Source organism: Dipodomys merriami, unplaced genomic scaffold (genome assembly GCF_024711535.1).
Source record: "Dipodomys merriami isolate MVZ:Mamm:240054 unplaced genomic scaffold, mDipMer1.0.p SCAF_155, whole genome shotgun sequence".
NCBI classification, from domain to species: domain Eukaryota; kingdom Metazoa; phylum Chordata; class Mammalia; order Rodentia; family Heteromyidae; genus Dipodomys; species Dipodomys merriami.
The window spans coordinates 330137-337373 of NW_027202882.1; the positions used below are offsets into that span (position 1 = coordinate 330137).

A 7237-nucleotide genomic window follows, 5' to 3' on the forward strand; every position below is an offset into this window, starting at 1 on the left:
CACCTTCCATTTCAGGCCACTTCCGGTCATTGCTAGGGTATAGGACTAGACCCACCTTCCATTTCAGGTCACTTCCAGTCGTTGCTAGGGTATAGGACTAGTCCCACCTTCCATTTCAGATCATTTCTGGTGGTTGCTAGGGTATAGAACTAGTCCTGCCTTCCATTTCAGGCCATTTCCGGTGGGTTGCTAGGATACAAGCTTGGTCCCGCCCTCCTCCAGGACGTCCCACCACCTAGATTCACACCTGATTGGCTTATTCCATGAAAGGCCCTCCCTCACTTTCCTAATTCCCTTGTCATTGATCCAGCTGTAAGACACACCCCTTAGCCCCCCCACAAATCCAACTCGCTGCTGATTGGACCTCACACCACAGTCCTGCTCCTAACTACGTGAACTCGGATTCAGATTGGCCCAGCGGGATTGGAGATGTGGGGTACCTGGATGTTGGACCACTCTGGGGGGGGTGGTTGGGTGGATGGATGGGTGGATGACCAGGCCTGCAAACTCTTCCCCTTCTGTGCCTGTCCCAGGGGACCCCAATGACCTCTCCAGGGATTGACCCAGGTGGGCCTATAGCTCCTTATTGCAGTAGGATAAGTCGAGGTCGGAGGTCTGTGTCTCCCTAGGCCTAGGATGCATTGCACCTGCATGATATCCAGGTCTTCTCTGGAGGGAGGGCCCCATTGGCTTCCCCGGGGACTCCTCCAGCCGCACCCCCTGCTCTGATTGGCTGACACGCCTGTCTCCCACCCAGGGAAGCTGCGGGTCCAGTTCGGCCTCTTCCTTGGGTGAGGTTAAAAGGCAGGGGGTGCTGTCCATCATCTCTGGGCCCCATCCCCTGCCAAGCCAATAGCTGGAGACTCGATCTGTGTGAAGCCACGCCCCTTCGTGGCTAGTTCTGTGGACTCTGTTTATGCCCATCACCCAGAGGTCCCGCCCACTAGTGAATGTATGGGCGTAGGGGCTGTCCTTCACTTCCAGGTCCCGCCTCCTGGCTGTTGGAAGGCCACAGGGGCTGTCTGTCTCTTCCAGGTCCTGCCCCTGGCTGTTGGAAGGCCATAGGGGCTGTCTGTCACCTCCAGGCCCCGCCCCCTGGCTGTTGAAAGACCACAGGGGCTGTTTGTCTCCTCCAGGTCCCACCCTCTGGTTGTTGTGTGGACATTTGTCCTGTCTGTAACCTTCAGGCCACGCCCCCTTGCAATTAGATGGCCACACGGGCTGTCATTCACCTCCAGGCCACGCCTCCTACGCCATCTTACGTCATGTCAAGCCGAGGCCCCGCCCACAAGTGACTGACGGGACGCTCTAGCTGTCCATCACAATCCTGTCCCACCCAGCGCCTGTCTCCACACTGCACAGACGCCAGAGGGGAAGGAAACGCTGCCTGGGCGTGCGCACCGCGCATGTGCAGGGAGTGGCTCCAAAGGGGCGGAGCCTACGCATGCACAATGGAAAGATGGGTTGGGCAGACAGGCCTGACAGCGCGCATGCACACTTTATGTTGATTTTATTCGTCCTTCCCCCTCCAGGCTCCTTCGTCCACTTCTGATTCCACCTGCTGCTTGAGGCCCCAGGTTCGAATCCAGCCTCACACCGGGGAGGGGCCTGGTGGGGGAGGGGAGGCACAAGCTGCAGCCACCCGCGGGGGATCATGTGAGGCCCCGCCCCGCGCCTCTCCTCATCCGAGCACCCTGGGAGGGGGCGGTTCCCACCTGCATCCTGGCCCGCGCCCCGGAAGCAGCATCTGCGACCTCCAGACTAGAAGTAGGTGATGGCAGCACCCACCAGGGCCACGACCACCACGGACACGATGGGGGACACGACATGGGCCAGTGCGCTGCCTGGAGGGGGCGGGACTGGATCCGGAAGTGCGGGGGTGAACACACCCGGGAAGGGCGGTGGGGCGTCTCCCTGCAACTTCCGGTCGGGAAGTGCCCAGAAACAGGAAGCGAGCCAAGGTGAAGGGGGGGGACAAGGGTGCCTGACCGGAAGTGCTATCACAGCCTTGACTGGAAGTGTCCATGAACAGGGACCGGAAGTGCCCATAGTCAAGACCAGAAGTTGTTATATACTAGGGACCGGAATTCTCCACAGTCAAGACCGGAAGTTCCTACACACTAGGGACTGGAAGTGCCCTTCCAATCAGGACCGGAAGTGCCTTTCCCATCAGGACCGGAAGTTTCTATACACTAGGGACCGGAAATCACCAGTCAGGATGGGAAGTTCCTATGTACTAGGGACTGGAAATCTCCACAGTCTAAGCCGGAAGTTCCTATACACTAGGGACCAGAAGTTCCCATAGTCAATACCAGAAGTTCTTATACACTAGGGACCGGAAGTTCCTCTACACTAGGGACTGGAAGTGCCCTTCCAATCAGGACCAGAAGTTCCTATACACTAGGGACCGGAAGTGCCCTTCCAATCAGGACTGGAAGTTCCTGTACACTTGGACCAGAAGTCCCCATAGTCAAGAACAGAAGTTGTTATATACTAGGGACCGGAAGTCTCCACAGTGAAGACTGGAAGTTCTTATACACTAGGGACTGGAACTCCCCATCGTCAGGGCCGGAAGTGCCCATAGTCAGGACCGGAAGTTCCTATATACTAGGGACCAGAAGTGCCCAGTCAAGACCGGAAGTTCGTATATACTAGGGACCGGAAGTGCCTTTCCAATCAGGACCGCAAGTTCCTATACACTAGGGACTAGAAGTCCCTAGTCGGAACTGGAAGTTGTTATATACTAGGGACCGGAAGTTCCCAATCAGGACTGGAGGTTCCAATACTCTGGACCGGAAGTTCACATACTGTCAGGAGTGGAAGTTCTCATGCAGGCTGGAAGTCCCAAGACAATCTGTACTGGAAGTCCCCAGGAACTCAGAGACCGGAAGTTCCTTTTCTCTCCGGACCGGAAGTTCGCACTGAGACCGGAAGTGGAGGCGGCAGCGGTCCGGAAGGCTGTGGGTCACACCCGGGCCCAGATCACGAGGGAACGGAAGTGGGGCGGTCGAGGGGGCGGGACTTACCTTGGGGGGGTCTCCGTGGATCACATGTTCATTGCCAGCACCTGGGGGAGAGGGGGAGGAGAGACGCGGCCCTGGGAGCTCGGCCTCCACATCTGGGTCCCTACATCCGGGTTCCCTACATCCAGGTTCCCTACATCCGGGTCCCCACATCTGAATTCCTACATCCGGGTCCCTCCATGCAGGTCCTTACATCTGGGTCCTTACATCCGGTCTCTACATCCAGGTCCCTACATCCGGGTTCCTTACATCCGGGTCCCTACTTCTGGGTCCCTACATCCGGGTCCTTACATCCAGGTTCCCTACATCCAAGTCCCTACATCCAGGTCCCTACATCCCTTCCTCCTCATTCGCATCTTCTACATCCGAGTCTCCTCCCCCTGCCTTGGTTTCCCCGTCTTACCGTGTGAGCCTCCATAGCCTCCACCGCCACCTGTGAACAGAGGGGGCGGGGTCAGCCCGGGTTCCCTACATCTGGGTCCTTACATCGGGGTACTCACATCCCGGTCCCTACATCCGTGATCCCATGTCTGGGTCCCTACATCTGGGCCTCTACATCCGGGTCTCCACACTGGGGTCTCCACATCCGGGTCTCTACATCCGGGTCTCCACACTGGGGTCTCCACATCCGGGTCTCCTCATCCAGGTCTCCACACTGGGGTCCCTACATCCGGGTCTCTACATCCAGGCTTCCACATCCGGGTCCCTACATCCGGATCTCTACATCTGGGCCTCCTCACTGGGGTCTCTACATCCGCGTCTCTACACTGGAGTCTGCACATCCGGGTCTCCATACTAGGGTCTCTACATCCGGGTCTCCACACTGGGGTCCCTACATCCGGGCCTCTACATCTGGGTCTCCACACTGGGGTCTCTACATCCAGGCTTTCATATCCGGGTCCCTACATCTGGGTTTCCATGTCTGGGTCCCTACATCCGGGTCCCTAAATCCGGGCCTCCACACTGGGGTCCCTAAATCTGGGCCTCTACATCCGGGCCGCTCCATCCCCAGCCTCCACATCCGGGCCTCCCCCCCTTCCATGTCCTCATCTCCTGCGCCTGGCGGGGGTCGGGGCTTGGGTGGAGGCCGGCATCGGGGTGGGAGGTGACGTCTGCGGGGAGAGAGCAAGGGAAGATGGAGGCCGGCCTCCCCCCCTTACTCCCTTCCTTCCCCTGATCCCTGACTCCCCTGACTCCTCCTGGGGGTCGCGACCTGGGCGGGTTGAGCAGCTGCGGGTACAGCCCTGTGTGCCAGGAGTGGGCCATGCCTCAGCTTCCCCACCCTGAGTGGGCCTGGTGTGGGGAAGGGGGGAGGACCCCACTCACCTGAGCTGGGCTTCGGGGTGGGATCTGCGGGCAAAGAGAGAGAGGGTGGTGACCCGTGACCTCCCCTGACCCCTCCCTGACCCCCCCTGACCCCTGAACCCAAGGCCTCAGTGGGTGGCAAAGGGTCACATGGGATTCAGGCCCACACCTGGATCAAGGCCCCACATGAGGCCTAGCGGCCAGGGTGAAGCCATGGGGGGGGAAAGGTGAGAGGTCAGGACTCACTGGGTCATCCAGGGCGTCGGCGAGGTCAAAGTCAGCCTGGCCTGAGGGGGGAAGAGGATGGGTGCTGGGGACGGACGGACGGATGGGGAGACAGACAGACACAGAGACGAACAGACAGACAGACCGAGAGGATGACACACGGACAGACAGACAAGGGATGGACAGATGATCAAGACAGGACAGACAGATGACAGACAGAAGAAGCAGATGGACAGCCAGGTGGACAGAACAAGAGGCAGACAGACAGAGAGGAAGACATGGACAGAGAGGAGACAGACAGACAGACACAGGACAGATAGACCCAGACAGAGAGACTGAGAGGCAGGCAGACAGACAGACAGACAGACACAGAGATGGACAGACAGACAGACCAAGAGGATGACACATGGACAGACAGACAGACAGAGCCAGAGGCAGATGGACAGACAGACAGACAATGAGACAGACAGAGAGGAGACGGACAGACACATGGACAGATAGGGGCCCAGACACAGATGGACCTGCAGACAGACGGAGACAGACAGATGCAGAGACCGAGGGACAGACAGACAGACAGACAGACAGACAGAGAAGGGATGGATGACCAAGACAGAACGAATAGATGGACGGACAGACAGACAGGAGAAGCAGATGGGCAGCCAGGTGGACAGAAAGACCAAGAGGCAGACAGACAGACTGCGAGGAGACAGACAGCCAGACAGACCGAGAGGAGATGGACAGACTGACAGAAGCAGATGGACAGAGACACAGACAGACAGACTGAGACACAGATGGACAGACAGACAGACAAACAGACACAGAGACAGACAGGCCAACAGGACCAGGCCCTGGCCTCCAACAACCTGGCCCGACCTGAAAATCCACTGCCACCTCCCCACCCCACAACCCCAGCCCAGCCCCACGCCCTGAGGGGGGGGACCCGAAACCACCAGGAGAGGGGGGGAAACTAGAAACCACCAAAGAGGGACAACTGGAAACCACCAAACTGGGGAGGGAACTAGAAACCACCAAGGTGGGGGAACTAGAAACCACCAAAAAGGAGAGAACTAGAAATCACCAAGGGAAGAACTAGAAACCACCAAGGGGGGAGAACAAGAAACCACCAAAGAGAGTGGGGGAACTAGAAACCACCAAGGCCTCACCCCGGCCTCCTGGGCCCAGGCCGCAGAGCAGGGCGGCCAGCAGCAGCAGCAGCAGCAGCACAGGTCCTCCTTGAAACTTACAAGGCTATGGTCAAAGTCACCCTAAGCAGGAAAGTCCTTGAAACCCCTGTCCAAATTCAGTGCCAACAAAGCCAGAAGTAGAGCCGTGTGGCTTCACTAGTTGAGGCTAGCCTTGAGAAAAGCAGTTCATGGACTGTGCCCAGATCCTGAGTTCAAGGTCTGGGACTGCCAACAAACAGACATACACAACAATCTGTGCAGCCATCCAGCTAAAGCACGTCACCCTCTTGTCCCCAACTGAATTGGACAGAGTTCCCTGGGAAAGGGGCTGGGGGAGCCACTGTCATCTTGACTCTGCCCATTCTGCATGCATCACAGGATTCCGGCCACACCCCCATTATTTCATGGTTCTTTTTGACCAATGGGATACAAGAATAGTGGTCATGCCCACATTCCATGCTGCCTGGTAGATGGACTAGGCTCTATTAGAACACTCGGAGGCTGAGATCCACAGGGGGAAAATCCTGCCACAGGAGCATGGGCCCGCTGCAGGCACCCGGGCCACCAGGCAGCTCAGTGACAGACTGAGCTGGAGCCACAGGCCCTCTGCCCCATGAGCTGCCACCACAGCATGCATGGGGATGGGAAGAGGGACACATGGGCATCTGAAAAGAAAATCTGCTTCCTCCATGACCTACCTGATGAGGTGGACTTCCAGAGTCCAACAGGTGAGCTCCACCATTGATGCAGCCAGCTTTCGGCACACATCCGAACCATCGAGGAGTCCCTCATGGTGTGTAAAGAGTAGAGGTTGGTCTTGAGTGAGCTGTGTTGGGAGAAAGCCCAGTGCATGCACTGGCTGTCCCAGGAGAAGATGGAGAAGAGGACAGTGCTGTGGGAGCTGCTGTTGCTCCTCACAGGGGAAGGCACAGACAGCAGTCTCCAGATGCCAGCACAGGCTGAGCTCCCCACCACCAGCACTGCTTCAGATGCCTCAGGGCCTGTGGTAGGTGAAATGAGGGAGGAGCAGAAAGGTTTTGAAGAATTGCAACTTGAAGACAGCATGGAAACTGCCAGAGGAGAGGTCAGGGTTCCCAACCCCATAGTGGACTCCCCCAAGGAGTATGTCCTGCCCCAGATGCCCCACATCCAGATCTGCCCACAGCTCCCAGGCTCAGAGAAGGAGTGCTCCCCCACTTTCTCCTGTAATCTGATGTGGATGATGACTCTCTATGTGACATACTGACTCTCATAAGCCTTGGCAGCCACCAGAAGTAGGTGGCCAGGTGGCTTTCTCTCAGGCCTCCATCAGCCGGGTGATGGGAAGGTTAAACTGGGGGTCGGGTAGGGCAGAGGCTGCCAGGAGGTGGCCCAAACTCAAGGGTTATCTAATGGCCCATTGGTGGCCAGGAAAGAGGCCCATGTTATGCTTATCACAAAGAATAAATTGTTTTCAAAGCAAAATAAAAAGCCTCCAACAAAGATTTGTTCTTCCAGTCC

At 57.5% G+C, this 7237-nt stretch overlaps 1 long non-coding RNA gene across 3 annotated transcripts; it reads right to left on the reverse strand.

Annotated features, from left to right (window-relative positions):
- Positions 1–1500: 1500 nt before the first annotated feature.
- On the reverse strand, positions 1501–6117 carry LOC138827382 (uncharacterized). Of its 3 annotated transcripts, XR_011372069.1 has the most exons (8): positions 5717–6117; positions 4575–4615; positions 4350–4373; positions 3427–3456; positions 3027–3067; positions 2809–2921; positions 1716–1859; positions 1501–1608 (listed from the first exon to the last, which is right to left on the reverse strand). It is a non-coding gene; the product is annotated as an uncharacterized lncRNA (long non-coding RNA). The 3 variants fall into 3 exon arrangements; XR_011372068.1 differs by having other exon boundaries at positions 2809–3067; XR_011372070.1 differs by lacking the exon at positions 1716–1859 and having other exon boundaries at positions 2809–3067.
- Positions 6118–7237: the final 1120 nt, after the last annotated feature.